The sequence below is a fragment of the Echinops telfairi genome, unplaced genomic scaffold (genome assembly GCF_000313985.2).
Source record: "Echinops telfairi isolate 266 unplaced genomic scaffold, ASM31398v2 ScPeMD7_7424;HRSCAF=8462, whole genome shotgun sequence".
Lineage (NCBI taxonomy): Eukaryota > Metazoa > Chordata > Mammalia > Afrosoricida > Tenrecidae > Echinops > Echinops telfairi.
In genome coordinates, this window is record NW_022111324.1 from 39275713 (window position 1) to 39294568 (window position 18856).

At 34.7% G+C, this 18856-nt stretch overlaps 1 pseudogene; it reads right to left on the reverse strand.

Moving 5' to 3' along the window:
- The window catches only part of LOC123522571, a 13123-nt pseudogene extending 8346 nt beyond the window's left edge, over positions 1–4777 (reverse strand).
- Between the last annotated feature and the right edge of the window lie 14079 nt (positions 4778–18856).

Consider the following 18856-nt stretch of genomic DNA (forward strand, 5'->3'; position numbering starts at 1 on the left):
CAACCAAGGCAGGCACGGTGACAGAAACATGGACCGCTTTTGTTCACAAAAATCACGTGCGTCAGGGAGGATGCCGATATTTTGTTCGAGCTCCGATGCAAAAAGTTTCTGGACATTTCACATCAAAATCCGATTATATAGAGTACTGATGAGGTCGAGTACTGATGAGGTTGAGTACTAGGGTTCTAGTGTAATTACGTATTAGAATTTAAATTAGCTAGTACGGATTATGAGATGATGTTGAATTAGCAAGGGGTAACGAATATCAGAAAATGCTTAAGTTGGACGTACAGAACTGATGTCATAATAGCTCACAAACATGTTAAATTCTGATGGTCTAACTGATATTCGGGTAAAGATCTAACCGCGGTTCTCAACCTGTGGGTCGCAACCCCTTTTGGGGTTGGCAACCCTTTCACAGGGGTTGCCCGATTCATAACAGTAGCAAAATGACAGTGATGAAGTAGCAATGAAAATAGTTTTATGGGTGGGGGGGTCACCACCACATGAGGAACTGTATGAAAGGGTCTTAGAATTAGGAAGTTTGAGAGCCACTGGTCTAGAAGTTAGCTTTCAAATCCAGAAGAAGATGGTGACTATTCATTGTAGATAAACTAGAGACAGAGCTCAAATGCACTGAGTTAAGTGTTGAACCCTGATTTTAGTGTTCAGGCTAAATTAAATATGAAAAAATACAAACAATACTTAATACATTTCATTTTAACTCTTGGAATATTTTCCTGCTGTGCTATGGTATAGCTTTCATTATGGCAACATATCATGTATAGTTTGACTAGTTACAAGTAGAGTTAATAAATATGTACAATTGGTGATAAAACATCAGCTAGAATATGTAGAAATATGGTATTAAATTGTTTTATAAATAGTAGTCATCTGGGAATTTTAATGTGTTTAGTCAGTAATAATATAAGGAAAATGATCTTAAAGATAGAGGATTTATTGTGTGATCTCAACCCTACTAAGATTAGAGAAGGAGAGAATGTAAAGGACGGGTTTAGAGGAGAAATCAAATAGTTCTACCTGACAACAGAGACATGTTAATAGGAAATGTGAGTTAGGTCATGTTCAGAATATAAGATTAGCAATAGGAAATCTATATAACTTATTCTCTATATTAAATCTATATAAGACTTAAGTAACCATAGAATTAAAATTTGTTCTGCAAGGTAGACATCTAACAAACATATATTGCTGAAAAACTGGCATTGTCCATAAGCACTACGTAATTAGTCCTAGGAGTAGAAATCTAGTTGTGTTTTGTAAATAAGAGGAAGTAAACTGGAAAAAAATTAAAAGAGAGAGATAAATGCTAGTTCCTTCCATCCCAAATAATTCATTTTTATAATTTAGTTCCCTCTACTCCGAACCCTATTCAAACATAGCCCTGATGTTGATGGGTGTTGTGTTAGTCTTTGGAGACTAGCGAAACAAAGACATGGACACACATATGTGTATAAGAAAGAGGTTTATACACAAGAGCAGTTGAGTTTTGAGAAAACATCCCAGGCCAGGCCAGACCAAGTCATTAAGTCCTATATTAGCTCATATGTCTGATACCAATCTATGAAGTCCTCTTCAGACTATGAAACACATGCAATGACGCTGAATGCAGGAAGAACACAGGCCAGTGGGTCCAAAGTCAGTGGCGGTAGAAACTTCTCAGCGCTGGCAGGGGTATGCACATGGCTTCTCTAGCACCCAGGGTTGCATCAGGGTAGGTCCATGTGGCTTCTCCTCAGCAATGTCTCACAGGAAGTCAGCCTTGTCATTACAGACTCCAAGGAGTGAGCAGAGAGAGAGACAAAAGGGTCTTCCACCTCCAAGGAGGAAAATCCAGGACTGCCCAGAATTCTCAGGAGAAGGCTATGCCCACACAGAGGTCTCATTGGTTTATTTTGATTGACAGGTCAGACTCCACCCCTTCATTTGTAATCCTCTCAAATTGACAGAGATTATATAAATACCACAGGTGTCGTTAATTAATGCTAACACAGCATGCCCATGTGACAGAGTAGAATTGCCTCATATAATTTTATTGACTTAAATTTTTGCATATCAAGTAAGTGAGTTTGAGCTACAATTTATTGGTTAGCAGCCAAATATTTAACCATGACTCTACCAGGATTAATTAAATTTGGAATTATCAATTAATATGGAATGCCTTGAGAAATAATAAGAGGATAACAAAGCAATGTTAACCTTCAATCAAATAGGAGAGCATGAATTTATAATGCACCACCAGATCGTCTTTTTAAAAACTACTTTTGTTGTTTATTTGTTTCAGTCAACCCACATAGTAATTAGCAAGCTACAGAGATGTTTAACATGTTCAAAGAGATATTTCTAGAAAAATGCATCAGGAGCAGTAACATTGTTAGGCACTCCAGACAAGCAACTACAATTGAAACATTTATTTTGACTTTAATTTGTGTAATTTAAAGATGAATTTATAAAGATGATTCAACTAAATGCACAAGAATTCACTGGGATATTTATATCACTAAGAATCGATTTGAATTATCTTTCATGTGCGTGTAATTTCACCAAAGAGTGGGAAGTGAGTTGAATAGCTTTCCATGATTTAAAAACTCTCAGGAGTGGTTGAAGAAAGAGTATAACTTTGAAGAATAGAAAGAAATATCCTTTTCCTTGTAGAATTACAAAGGAAAGAAAAATTACTGCCTATAGTGCTGATTTCCTCTGAAGCAAACAACCACGGGAACAAGAAAATTGGATGGTTTTACAGTTTAATAGACCCATTTATCAATAAACACCTTGACAAAAAAGAATAGTTGCAGACTTTTTAATTCAAAGTCATAGGAAGTGATTTTCCTTCCTTTAGAAAATTTGAGATACCAAATAAAGCAGTGTCTCTCTACTTGAAGAAAACATTCATATGCTCACTTCTCTGGAATAAACCACAGGAAACAATATTCCAAGAAGTTTGCAATCACCGTACTGATGCACTTTGTGACAAAGTATTTAGATTCATATATTGCTAGCATGTTAATACTTAAATTAATGGCGATGTTATTTTTGTTAATTATATTCTCACTTAACCCTTTCATCAGCAATTGAATAAATATTTTTTATATTTACTTTTCATGTGTCCCATTTTCTTAATTTTCTTTTAGATAAACATGATGTTATTATTCTTCATGTCCAAAATACTCATAATTTTATTGTGACATAAATTCCCATTTGTTTTCAATCCAGATACATAACACCAACATTATTATAGTGCTTCTATTTCATTGTCACATTTTCTGTATTATTGATAAATTATATGGTAACCCAAATTCCTAAAGAACGACATAATTCTCAAACCAGTCATACAAAATTCTGCCACAAAAATTTCCAAGTACTAGATAGTAGTGTGCTCATTTAATTCAGAAACGTTATATATTTGTACTTAATAGCTAGATGTTTCTTGATCAGACCTAATGTATCTAAGAAAAATACTCGGTCAGGCACCATTTTTGTCTTTGTATTAATTAAATATATATATATATATACATGAATGGAGCTTCCAAAGTTTTGGTGGAAATCAAACAATAAGTAAAGCACGGAAGAAAACAGTGACAAGAACATAAGAAGGACACAAAGTCGAACTGAAGGTATTGGAGGAGCTTAAAGCTTTGAGTGGTTAAGGTAGTAACCCCAAGGAAGACATTTGAATGAAGCCTGTATTACTGAAGGGTAGAACTTTCTAGTTAGAATAATCGAAGTTCAAAGGCATTGTTTTCAGCATTTGCATTGAGGTCTTTCAATAGTGATATTACAATATACCATTATTTAGAATATTGAAAAATGAATTAAAAAAATAATCAAATTATTTCTGAGAGACCAAAAACCTGAATAGAAGAATTGTTTATACTTCATAATTGCAAATATTCATATTTTTGTTGCTATATTCCTATTTCATTTGTTTTACCAACAGATTCTTCTTTTAACTATAGGTAATTACTGTGGTAAAACTAATCTCAAAATATAGTTTTGATTAATCACAAGTAAGGTTATTCTTACAGAAATATCTTCCTGTGCTTTTTCATACTCTCCAGTCACATTTACAAAGACGTTCTTCTCATCTCAAGAATGACATGTCATTCCATGCCATTCTTGGCATGTATGAGAGAAGTTTATATAGATCAACAATATAAGCATATATGATGAATCATTTCTCAAAATATTGCTTGGATTATAAAGGAAATAACAATTTTTAATCCCATATATCTAAAAGTTTCTCTTATTTCTGATCACTTGGTTTTACTTGAATGTTTTAACATTGTGCTACTCCTTTACCTGAAAATAGTTGTCTGAAGACTAAGAATAACCTAAAAAAGGATGATTGGATCGATTTGATTGATTGATTTGATTGATGTGAGTAGTCAATAATCTCAGCAACAATAGCGCTGCTAATTCAGAAAGTGCATGTTTTGTTTTACTTGTTTTGCTCTAAGAACTATTCTGTAATCCCAAGCCTGGCATGTGCACATGTGTTATTATTATTACACACCTTATTGTTACCAGATACCTTCGTGTACGTAGGCCACATTCTCTCAGCTGCTTCTTAGAAACAGAATTATATATCCAACATCTAATCAATGAACTGAGGTGCTATAACTGATAGTTTAGCTGGCTGAGCTCTGTACTAACCTTCCTCTCTGCTTGTCTTTTGGCCATCCTCTATCACCACTAACTCAGAGGAATAACCACTGACGGTTTGCCTGGATAATTTTCTTCTGCATGCTGCCATATTGCCATACCCCTTCATAAACTGAGGCTTAGTCCAATGGGCATATTTAATTTTCAAAATGCCCATTTTTGCTTCTCTGATATCAGATACTGTAGTTTCTTCCAATATATAGCTAAGATCTTTGTAAATTTAATTAGCCAAACAGTATTTTCCTTTTTTATTGAGTATTATAAATTTTCTTTAAACTTCTCTTATTAAATCCCCCTATTTAAAATAAGAAAAGCCATCAAGGAAGAAAAACAACATGGACTCAATATTATGTTTTCAATAAAGGCCATTATTATAAAAGATGAATTCTAGTTATATATAGTATATATATAATTGTATATGAGAGGTTCTGTATTGATTACCTTGTGAATAGTACAGTATGACACTTTCTTCCAAACTTTTCTAGACAAAATTAAATAAACTGTGATAAAATACTAAGATAATAAGTCTATGGTGCATGTTCTATTTACTTCAGAATGAATAATAACTTGAGAAGTTTATATCTAATTTTATTTTGTAACAAAATTGGCTGTGCTAGAGCTACATTTTGGAGGTATTGGAGTAACAATAAAATTAGCTAATTAAAAGTAGATTAGAATTATTTATTGGCTACCAAGTAAATAAAAATGGGCATCACATTTGGAATGAAGCGTTTTGGATGAAGAATAGAACTTTTAATAAAGTGACCCTAATCAATCTTCCTAAGCGAGAAAGATGCTTCATGTAAAGGTGAACATTGTTAACGCTTATCTTCACATGGAAGGATTGCTACTGATGGATAGAAACTGGCCCTGGCCCTATTCCTAGTCTGAGTATTGAATTTGAAAGTAAATAATAGATTTGTAATAAATATCAATTATACACGTTAATCAATAGGTATTTGAATCCATCTAGCATTCGTAGTTCTGCTTATAGACCTTTTTAGATGGAAAGAAATCTGGTTCATGAGGAAAAGAGTATGCTCATGAAAAAATGGAAGAGCAATATAAAATAGTATATTGTAAAAATAGCATGCTGGGTTTTGAAGGGGCGACATACACTCAATACTAGCAGGGTCAAGCCATCGGGACGATTACGCTGTAATGAAAGAGAGAGAACACATTCAAGCAGACTCAGAAGAGTAAATTAAAGCACTCTGAGGGGGTTAAGTGCAGGATTCAAAAAGAACATGGGAGGAGACCTTCTAAGCAGTAGACAAGTAAATAAGGAAAATTTCCCCTGTGGACACATTATGCAAATTGTAAAGGAAAGATTTAAGACCAATGAAGGAAGTGGCAAGTAGAGAACATTAAAAGAATTGAAGTCGGGTTCATAGAATATATATAGATGATAAAGACATAATACTTATTCAGTCTTACCTGCTACACCTGATTCTGATTTTAATTAACTATAAAGTTTGGAAAAATCACTTGGGTATTTTTAAAAGAAATGTACATATCTATGCATTTTAAATACTCTGCTAATGCATCTTCTCAATTCCTTCTTGTCCTTCAAATTTTTACTTAGCTATAAACAAGAGGGAAAAAAAACAAGGTTAACTGGCAGAAAGCTAATTTTAACTTCTGAATTGGACTTAGATACCTTGAAATAGCTATGAAATATTCTACTTTTCTGCCCATTATAATTCAGTTCTGCATTTACTCTTTAAGTTCTGATCAAAATGCTTCCTTCTTCATGATAACGTCTTCAGTCTCACACCAGATTCAATTGACCACATTCTTGAATACGTAGAGATTTCATTAACCCTCTCTTAAAGGTATTTTTCACATTCTCTCTGATAATAATACTATACAGTCATTTTCGTAAATGTTCCTATTTTCATATGAGGTTGGTGCTCTCCATGAGTATACTACCTATTCACTTTTACATCTAACTGAACAAATAGGTCTTAAAAAGTCATTGTAGAATAATAAATAGCTAAACAATTACTCATTAAAATTATATTTTGACCTTTACTAAAAGTGAATTGTATTACATATTTATTAATGCAAAATTTAAAAAGCCAAAAAATCTGTTAAATTAATGATTTAATAAAACTTAGTGTCACTTTCATTGATGTTTTTTATTACAGGTTTTCAAAATTAACAACTGAAAACAGGTTCAAGTAATAGTATAGTTAGCTAACTTATGTTAGATAGGACATATATTCAATATAGTTTTCCAGTATTATTCAGATGAATATTTCTCATATTGATTTATGTTACTGATTCAAGTCAGTAGCTTCATTGTTGCCTTGCTTCAAAAATACTTTAGAGGTCATATGACTATAGATTGTGTGAATGTAATTTTAAACCATTGTATGTAGTCATATTAAAAAACAGACTAAGAGGAAAATGTTGGTAATTGCACTCCTCCCAACCCCCGATTACAAAAGCTAAATTGATTTGACTTCATCGTGAAGACGGAAGGCATCGCCAATGGATTCAAAAGCACAAATCTATACTACACGGCGCAGCACACTGTTATTACGAGTAGTGCATCGTTTTCACTTCAGAATTTCTGTGCAGAACGTTTTAAGAAAATGATTGTAATCAATCCTTTAATAACAGGCAGCTCTAAAATCTAATATCAATAACTAAAGGAAATGTGTTTAGTTTCTACTTGCCTCAGTTGCCTATTTATAACCATTTTAATTAGGTCTCTATTTTAAATCATTTTATTTTATCCTGAGTTATAGCCTACCCCCACAACAAACAGGTATATATTAAGAGAAATAGAAAAATAACTTTTAAAAAACCTGAGAACATCCTATACTCCTGGCTTGTCCATTTCATACTCTGGACAATTTTAATTAATTTATCTGTAGAGAAGATTTCTGAGTATTGTGGTTTCTGTGAGAAGAAAGAAGATGAAGGCAGAAGAGCCAATAAGAACAAAAAATAAAACCTTTTTAATAAATGTTATCTGCTGGAACTAAAATTCCAATAACAAATTGAACTTGTTCATATTTACCAAATTAATGATTTATTTAATACATTAATTATTTTTGAATGCTTATCACATAAAATGCATCTCGCATATTAGTACAATGTGAAGAAACAGTAAACCAGCACATACAATGTGAGTTTTAGGCCACAACTCTGCCCATTACCTTTACGTAGATTCCAATTTATAGAAACACCAATACTAGGCTTTTGAAGCTATAAATCTTTACAGGAGCCTACACCCTCATCTTTCTCCCAGCACAGCTGGTGAGTTTGGACTGCAGTCCTTGTGGTTAGCCGCTAAGCAGGTAACCCATCAGGACTCCTTAATTGTATTTTGATGTTAAAAACCATCATGCCAATGAAGGTGGGCAAAATTTCAGGTTAATGCTTTTAATCTCACCAGCTTTATCCCTTGTCTTTTTGGCTTTGCAGTATCCAATATTTACCTTTAATATTAAGTATGATATTGAAAGCTAATTTTACGTATAGCCTCTTTCCTCCACTCACTTTTTCTTAATAGAAAGACAGGGAAACACACATCTAAATAGGTTTTATTCCATTGTGTGTATGGGATTTATTTACTGTTAATCCTCTACAGCTGCTGTTATGTAGAAATAATAGGGACTCCATATTCTAGGGACATAAAAAGGGTTATTAGCAGTTGATCACTCCTCTTCATTGCTCAGCTTGAATTTCGGTGATAACAGGTCCCTCTGTGGTTGTCTGTAGCTGTCCCAGTGAGGGAGATGGTAGCAACTGGAGAAACAAAGGCCTCTCCCATGCTCACACAGAGGTGATCAGGATCACACAACCAGTTAAAAGAAAAACACAGGGAACTAGGCAAGGGTTTGCAAAGCACATCGTCAGTTGGACATTCAACAATTCATACACATGTTGTTTCAACTCATCCATTGCAATTCTCCTAAAGAACCATCAACAATACCAAATCCTCCTTAAACTCCGGATGTCTGTTCTTTGCTGACCCTGTGAACTTTGCCATTAGGTATATATTATCCTTTTGATCTTAATTGGTTGATTATTCTAATGTGGCAGAAATTCAGTTCCAGTCCTGAAAGGTAAGTAGAACCATAGTCCAGGTAGTTCCACAAATCTCTATCTGACCAGTCAGTCTGGTCTATTTTATGATGTTGAGTTCTGTTCCACATTTTTCTCCCGCTCGATCCAAGAATTTATGATTAAAAGGCATAGAGCCTTTTAAGTGGATATTCTCAACACTGAAGTTCAAATAGAGGAGTAAGAATGTTCATATTCAGTCAGCCTTCACAGTTCAAGCCCCTATTGTGCAAAAGTTAACTCTACTTGTAATAAACCTAGTGTCTCATATACATCTTGAATCTAAAGTGGCTGTACACTGATTTCTAAGTTCACCTACTTTTATTCTCTATACTCTATTCCAATAGTGAGATTTCAGATTTTTCAGTTTCAGCACACTTGAATATTTTCACAGTTGTTCACTTTTATGCAAACCAAATATACTTGGAATTTTCATTGTATTGCCCATTATTTGACATAATGATAATTATTTAATTAATGTTTCCCCGTGTAAAGGTCGCTGTCAACTGCTCCTTCAGTGATACAGTGTGTGTATATATATATATATATATATATATATATATACACACACACACACACACACACACATATACATCTTCATACATAAAAGTCAAACCAAACTTCAGGATTTAACATTGAATTTGTAACTAGACTTCATTGAAGAATTCCTGTATTAATGGTGGTAACATTTCCTGCTAAAAGGATCTTAGCATCTATAGCAAATGTGCAAACATCTCTATATGCCTAAGCACAGTGCTTCCTGAGAATTATTCTTTTTAAATAATTAATGTATACTATTTCACCAGCCCTAAGTATCTGGTCTTAACTATTAGGCCAAAGTCAAAGACATGAACCAATCAGAACCGGTGGGGCAATGAGCACTTCTCCCAGTAAAGACCAACTGGAATTGCTTAAGGCTCTAGGTGCCAACGGAGCTCGGGTATCAAAACAAACTAAAACCAAACACAACCCAAGCTTATGCCACTGAGTCAATCTGACTCATTTCAACTGCCTTTTGAGTTTCCAAAACTAACTTTTGACTTGATTAAAAAGCCTCATCTTTCTCCTGTGGAGTAGCTGGTGGTTTTGAACTGCAGAACTTGGAGTTAGCAGTCCAACATATAACCCACTATTCAACCAGAGTTCCTATTTAAACGAACTAGAAAATACAAAATAAAACAAGCTCACCCTATTTAGTCCTACGTGTTTCTATGGAAATCAACTATTCCTGTAAAGTCTCTGGATTTTGCAGAAGTGTGTCAGTCACTACGATGTTTAGTATTATTTTTCCCCATAATTTTTGCATCAGTCTCTTCTGGCTTAAGTCCAGACAACTGCATGGAGTATAAATTTTCAAAATCATAAAAATTATGAGTGGCAGGTACAAATAATTCAATATTAGAATGACATTAATATATATAATTCTGTATATAAACAAACAGATGTAAGGATGTGTGTGTATATGTATATATTATATTAGATTATATTAGTGGTATAATATAATATGCTGTATATAGTATTGTTACAATTCTAAATAAAAAAATAGCCTTCTGTGCCTTACATTATCTACCTTAGTCATAATATTCCTTATATATCACTCACTATATTTTATTATATAATGTATTGCTATTTAGAATTAGTATTATTTACTTAGGGAAGTTAATTAAAATTTTATTTATATAAGATCAGCATTTGCATTTGAAAGTTATTTTATAAATTTTACCGGAAACCTACCAGGCCAAACAGACCCACTGTTCTTCCTCAATTTATTTTCTAGCTTGTCTTGAACTCTACTCTATTTTAAAATAACATTTGTGGATTTAAAGCAGTATGCATTAGGCACAAATATGACAAAGTTAATGATCACTGATGGAAGTGGAATAAACATTGGGCTGCTGCCCACAAGGTAGAAGATTCAAATCCTTTCCACAGAAGAAAGGTGAGACATAAAGATTTACAATTTTGGAAACATTTATACAGAGTCAATATGAATCAGAATTGAATTGATGACAATGGGTATGTTTCTTTTTTATAACAAAACTAATCTTACTTATGTAAGAAAATGCTCTCCCTAAGAGACACACACACACACACACACACATATACACACACACATATATACATATATCCATATGTGTGTGTATATACATATATTACATACTTACACACACATATTTTAGGAATTAAATTTGCAATGCTAAATAGAAAATTTACCCTTCTGTGTCTTACATTATTTCTCTTAGTCAATAACTACTATAGAATTCTCAAATTAAAGAACCATATAATTGGTACCACATGCTGACAATTGGCCAATAAATGTAGTAGTACATTGACAGGGAGCTGTCAGAATTTCAGACTTGATTAAGAAGAGTACTCAGAATAAAAGATAACACTGCTGATGTCTGATGGATCTCAGCTAAAAGCAGAGAATGCAAGAAAGTGGCTTATCATCTTTTACTGACTATTAAAAGGCCATAGGCTTGTAGATTATAATAAATTGTGGAGGACCTGAGAAGAATGGGAATTCCAGAACACTTCCTTGTGTCTGCGCAGCACTGGTACAGGAATCAAAAGGCAGTTGTGTTAACAGAACAAAGGAATACTGTTTGGCTTAAAATCAGGGTCAGGGTTATATTTTACCACCTTACCTTTTAGATCTCTATGTTGAGGAAATAATCAGAGAAACGATTTTATGGGGGGAAAAATGGCATCAGGATTGAAGGAATGTTTATCAACAACCTGAGATATGAAGATGAAAATGAGAAGGACTTCAAACACTTGTTGGTGAAGATCAATGTTGAAGCTTTCGGTATGTATTAGAATTTGATGTAAAGAAAACAAAAATCTATACATTTGGACCAATAGGTGGCATCACAATAAGAGGAAGAAAGATAGAAGTTGTCAAGGAGTTTGTCTTGCTTGGGTCCCCAATTAATTGGTGCTCATGGAAGCAACAGTCAAGAATTTAAAGAACACATTGCATTGGGTAAATCTGCTACACAAGACCACTTTAAGTGTTGGAAAGTAAGGATGTTTCCTACATTTCCCCAAATGTAGGACACTAGATTGACTAGCTCGTGCGACTTGGGGACTGTGCCTGTGCTCTCTTCTAGAATAGATGATAAATAGATAGATGATAGATAGATAGATAGATAGATAGATAGATAGATAGATAGATAGTCCATGTAGACTAGAGAAACCAATCCATGGAGACTCATATATGTATAAGAACAATTGCAAGAACAATTGAATATTGAGAAAATATCCCAACCCAGTCCAGATCAAGTCCATAACTCCAATATTAGCCTATACATCTGATACCAATCTATAAATTCCTCTTCAGACTCACAAAACACATGCAATGATGCTAATGCAAGATCACAGGCCAGTGGGTGGAAAGTTTTGTGGATCCAGTGGAAGCAGAGGCATCTCAGTGCTGGCAGGGGTTTCCACGTGGCTCCTTCAGCTCCAGGGCTCTAGCGTAGCTCCATGTGTCTTGTCAGCAAGCATGTCTTCTCACAGAGTGAGTCAGTGTCCTGTCTCAGATGAGCTATTACTCTCCTCAGCGCCTCCAAATGAAGTCAAAAATTCTGACCTGATTGACTGGTTGAACTCCATCCTTTCACTATTGAGTCTCAAATTGACAACAGATTATGTAGCTGCCATAGAGTAGATAGATAGATGATAGATAGATGATAGATAGATACATAGATAGATACATAGATACATAGACAGATAAAACACATGTGTACATACGAGGGGGTACTTCCCACAAAACAGAAAAAAGCTCCACAGGGTAAAGCTTTCACAGTACGCATTTTCCCGCCTAGGCCAGCATCCAGCGACTCCCTCTGAGTTAGTGCACCCAGTGGCAATGCCTGAGAAGGTCTTTGTAGTCACAGTCAATTTTCTGTAAAAGCATTTTTGTTTAAACTTCATTTTTGTGATGGCAGATTTAGCAGAATGCAGTGTTGCTGTAAAATTTTGTTTCCTGTTTAGGAACAATGCCACAGAAACTGTTATAATGTTGAAGACAGCTTATGGGAAAGTGCTATGGGAAAAACTCAAGTGTCAAGTAGTTTTCTCATTTCCAAAAGAGGTGAAAGGTCAACTGATGACAAATCTCATTCTGGATGACCATGAACTTCCAAAATGAATGAAAATTATGACAAATGTATGCACTTGTGCTTGAAGACCCAAGATAGACCACTGAAGAAATGGGGCAGTTCTCTGGACTCTCTTGGAGCTTGGGTCAGAAAATGTTAACAGAAGGTTTGGGCATGAGAAGAGTTAGTGTGAGATCTGTGCCTCAGGTTCGGACTGCAAGGAACAAGAACATTGAGTGGAAACGTCCTGTGCTTTGAAAAAACAGCTCCGAAGCAACCCAGACTTTTTTCCAAGATCATTACTGGTCATGAGACATGGGACTATTCTTATGACCCCGAAATTGAACATCAATCAAGCCAGTGGAAGACGCCATTGTCTCATCACCTGAAAGACCTCCTTAAGTGAAATAAAAGATCAAGCTGATGCTCATTTTGTTTTTTGATGTGAGGGGGATAGTGCAGTTAGGATTCTTCCACCAGTTCAGACTGTGAATCAAATTTTCTATTTAGAGGTAATGAAAAGATTGTGTAAGAGTATGCAATAAAAAGGCTTTATTCGTGGCAGATTGGGGGTTGGGTTTGTTACCATGACAATGCACCTCCTCATGCGTCCATTTCCATGTGCCAGTTTTGAGCAAAAACAACATGCCTCTCTTGCCTCATGCATCTTACTCACCTGACCTTGCTCTGTGAAACTTCTTTTGCTTCCATGATTGAAGAGGGACATGAAAGGACAGAGATTTGATGACATTGAACAGGTGAAGGAAAAAATGAGGGAAGTATGGTCAGCCATTGAAATAGATGAGTTTTAAAAATGTTTGAAAGAATGGAACCTCAGTTTTGGCAAATATATTAAGCTTAATGGAGAGTGCTGTGAAGGTGATAAGGTTTTTGTTAAAAAAAATAAATACATGGCTTTGAAATGTTTTTTACTGGATTTTTTTGGGTACCCCTTCATATAAATTTCTCAAAGTTTAGATTGGCTGTGAGAATGTATTAGGATCAAGCAGTGTGTAGTTCTTTTTCACATAAGATTGCTATCAAATGATATTGGGATAATGGCATCTAATAACAACAAACACAAGTTTATAAATGTGAGTTCCTGTACTTCTTCACTCCTTTCCCCTTCTTTTGCTAGGTTATAAAGGGACACATTTACTTCTATATCAAATGTACATGATACAGAAGGGAAAAAAATGTACATTAGGAGTCCTGATGGCACTCCTAATGGGTCAGGTGTTATGGCACTCCTATAGGTCAGGTGTTATGCTGCAGTTCAAATCTACCACATGCTCTGGATTAAGCCAGGTTGACTGGAGAAACAAATCCATAGACATTCATATACTTTTAAGAAAAAAACATTATATCGAGGAGTAATTGTATGGTACTAGTGAATAAGTCCCTCTTCAGACTCACAAAGCCACATGCAATGACACAGAATGGAGGAAGATGACAGGTCATTCGGTGCAAAATCTCATGAATCCAATGGTGGTGGCTCTGGCAGTTCTCTGAGTGATTCGAAAGCAGGCAGAGAGTGTGAGGAAGTTCCCATCATTCTCCTTATGCAAAGGCCACACCGACCAGGAGATACCAACAAGCTGTGGCCTGATTGGCAGGCTAGAATCTACCCATACCTTCTTACTTATGCCATGTTGGCACAAAACACTATTCCATGCTCCTTGGAGAAATGTAGCTCCCTTAAATAGTCACAATCTCAAAAACCCTACATAAGGTCATTATGAGTCAGAATAAACCATGAGTGTGCTTTTAAAATGTATATATGAAGTGGGGGCTTTAGAAAATTCAAAGAAAAATTACATTACATTTTCCATGGACCTTTGAAACCCCTCATATGTGTATATACACATACGTAAGTCAAGTCTCTTTTAAATAGTTTAATGATGAACCAATAAATTTCCTCCACATTCCATATACCGAGGACACTCTTATTTGTGCTTTCCAAGTTTACTCTTTCTAAATCAGTCATTTTTATTCTTGGAGTATCCTTGGTCTTAGAGCAATAAGATCAGGTGTTGATGGTTAATGAAACAACATTTAGGAACAAGTTGGGGAACAAATAAGTACAATACATATATTTCCGATTTATTATTTTACAAATAATATAATAAGCCTTTATTTCAACAAATATACAACTGCCTAGAGTTGTGCAATTGGCATTGAGATTGGGATGAGAGGCAGAATAAAAGCATCTATGCATGTAAATAGCAAGGTAAAATGCCACCCATTTTTCTTAAAACCCAAATTGTTGAACAGCTTATCAGAAAATTCAGTAAAAATGTTGGCATGTCATCATATTTGTTATAGAGCCTGTGGCAGTACATAATCTCCTATCAACTTGAGAAGGGGTGGAGTCTAGCCTGTCAATCAAATAATAGCCAATGAGGCCTCTGTGTGGGCATGGCCTACTCCTGAGGATTCTGGAAACTCCTGTAATTCTCCCTTGAGGTGGTACACACACTCTCTTTGAGAGTCATTCCTGTTGACAAGCCACATGGAGCTACTACTACAGCAAGGGAGCCCAACCCCTAGAGCTGGAGGAGCCACGTGGAGACTCACGCCAGTACTGAGATGCTTCCACCTCCGCTGGATCCACAAGACTTTTTACCTACTGGCCTGTGATCTTTCTGCATTTGGCATCATTGCACTCATTGCATGAGTCTAAAGAGGAATTTAAAGATTGGTATTGAACATTTGAGCTAATATTGGACTTATGGACTTGATCTTGACTGAGCTTGGATGTTTTCTTAATATACAATTACTCTTTGATATAAAGTTATCTCTTATACACATATGAGTGTCTATGAATTTGTTTCTCTAGTCAGCCTGGACTAACACAGAGCCCTATGTGGACCAAGAGAAAGTCACCTGGATAGAACAGATGGTTACTGCTTGGTTTAAAATTAGAAAAGTTTGTTTCATGACTGTATTCTTTTCCTACCCTTATTCAAGCTGTGTGCTAGGAAACTTATCTGGGAAGCTGGGCTATGTGAAAAGGAACCTGACATCAAAGTAGAGGGAAGCTCCTTCACAATCCGCAATATGTAGGAGCTGGAATCCTGCTGATTGAAAGGGCAAGAACTTGAAGAATTTAATGATGAAGATCAAAGATTATAGCTCTCAGTATGAAATATACCTTAACATAAAATAGACAAAACTCTACAAATTTGGATCAATATGCAGAACCATAATGAACAGAGAAAAGGGATTGAAATTGTCAAGGATTTCATTTTGCCTCATCCACAATCAACATCGGTACAATCAGCAGTCAAGAAGTTGTGTGACTTATTGCATTGTGTAAACCTGCTGCAAATTACCTCTTTAAAGCTTTAGAAACAAATATCACTTTGAGGAGGACTAAAATGCAAAGGTGTCCCTCTAATGTTTACATAGCTCAAGCCAAGGTGTCCTCGGTGGCATTGAAGGTAAAGCATTGGTCTGTTAACTACACAGTTCACAGTTCAAACAACCAGCTGCTCTATATGAGAAAGAAGAGCCTGTCTGCTCCCATAAATAATACAGTCTCAGAAACCATATAGAACATCATTATTAGTCAGAATCAACTCTATGAGTGTGGGTTTTTGGGATTTGACTTTTTTTTAATTGCCTCTTGTGAAACTAAATTGTGAAAACTAAATTATGAATAAAGAAAACTGCAGAAGAATTGATACATTTTAATGATGATTGGTGAAGAATATTAAATATAGTATGGACTGTCAGAAGAGCACACTGACCTGTCTTGAAAGAGTACAGCCCGACACTCTTTAGAATCAAAGATGTAGAATCTACTGCTTATTTACTCTGAATATGTCATCAGGAGGGTCAAATCCTTGGAGAAAGACAGCAGATACAAGGTCAGGAAAATAGAGGAAGATCCTCAATGAAATGGATTGACGAGATGGCTACAACAATGGGTTCAAACTTGGCAATGATTATGAGGCTGATTTGGGATTTGGCCATATTTTGCTCTGTTGTGAACAGGTTCCCCATGAGATGGATACAATCCAAGGGTACCAGTCAACAACATCAACTTGAAAACACAAAATTAAAAAATTTGTTTTCTGCAATCATAGTAATAAATTATGGATTGTAATTCCCAATATGGAAATATAGCTTATTTGAAGGGACTGAGTGAGGGTTTAAGAAGAGTTGAGAAAATTATTTTGCCAAATATATCTACATGATAATAACATAATAGTTATAATATAAATATCAACCTTTAGGTAATATGTTTTTCTTTTTGAAATTATTTGTTGTTAATGATCTTTACCAGAATTATACTTTCATAAATTAGTTTATCAACTTTTTATATTTCCTTAATATAAAATATTGGCATATAAAACATTTTTGATAAAGTAATCATAGGTTTCTATATAGATGTTAAATTTGCATACATTTATATACATTAAGAGGTTAACATTGCTAACATATAAGAAATACTTATTTTGATTCATGATAAGATCATGTGTGATTTATATAATTTAAAATTATTTCGCACTTATTGTTTTTTCTCTATTTTTGATATTTCCAGCTAAACTGTTTTTTTTAATTATAAATAATAACCAATACTTTTCAATTTAATTACAATATATTTTAAAATTCCAAATTTAATCAATAGTTTACAAAAAAATCATTAAGTAACAGTGCATGTTTCTGTTTGGTATCACTGTCTTTAACCTCCTTCAGAGAGACTATTTCTTCTTCATTATACTAATCTTCATAATCAACCTCCAGCTCCCAGTTGGTGGTAAGTGAATGTCTGAGTGAATAAATAATTCTCAAACTTCATTACCCAAAACTGTAAGCACCACTTTCAGAAATCATAAACTATTCTTATATGTAAGTTGCTATAACTATAGAAAAACAATATGAATTTTACACAACATTATTCATCATTTTTCTAATAAGCTAATGCTTGGTGTCTGTTTTATTGGGAGAAAGGAATTCATCCTGATAAAACTCACTGTTCTATAATAAATGTCAAAATTGCAACAACGTTTCCTGGAAATCAGGGGTCACTAAAGAAGCAAACACAAGATAAACTGAATAATACTTATAAACAAGATTATTTTAGAAATGGGGGCCACTGAAAGGTTTCAAGTAAAGTTAAATGTTTCTTTATGAGAGAAAGCTTCTGTACATACTTGAAATCACTTTGGTTGGAAAATAAAAATAAAGTGAAGTTAAATGTGAATTTTCTTCTAAGACCACATTAATCATCTAATTCTTTGCAAAAAATGGAATTTTACCCTAAGAACAAAATGTGTGCACAGAGTGACTAAAGGTAACGGCTGTCACACTTGCACATCCTCCACTGTAGGCTCGATAGGCAGATGGATAAAAGCAAAATGAAAGTGATATTAGCTAATTAATAAACATATTCCTTTGAACATCAACTGTGTTTTATAAAGTCCATCATTCATTTATTTATACGATGAACATTTATTTACATCATTTGAAACACAGAGAATGCATTAAGGATCACAATTGGACACAAACATCCTCAACTGATGGAGTTTAGAAATGTTAGTCTACATCTTGCAAATCTGTTTTCATGAAGAAATGTTGATCCTAACAGAGCACATATTTTTCTAGATGAATAATGACTCTAAATAAAATTTCGTATTTATCTTCAAATTGAATCCTTAAACTATGCCTGAGAATGCTGGGAGGCTGTGAGAGAAGCAGAAAGACAACGTTCTCTAAGAGCGGAGATGGACCTGACGCAAGTGACATTTACAGGAGTGGCACACAAATCCTGGGGGGAAAGGACACTGATAGGTAAGAGTACCCTTTGAAAAGTCTGCTGTGACATAAAAAGAGAACAGATTTTTTTTTTCATGGAAACACGGTGGTTCAACGGTTAATGGCACAGCTGCTAATTGAAAGGCTGTTGGTTCAAATCCACCTCAGGCCTCAGCAGGAAAAGACCTGGCAAACTGCCATAATAATAGGTCAGTTTGGGA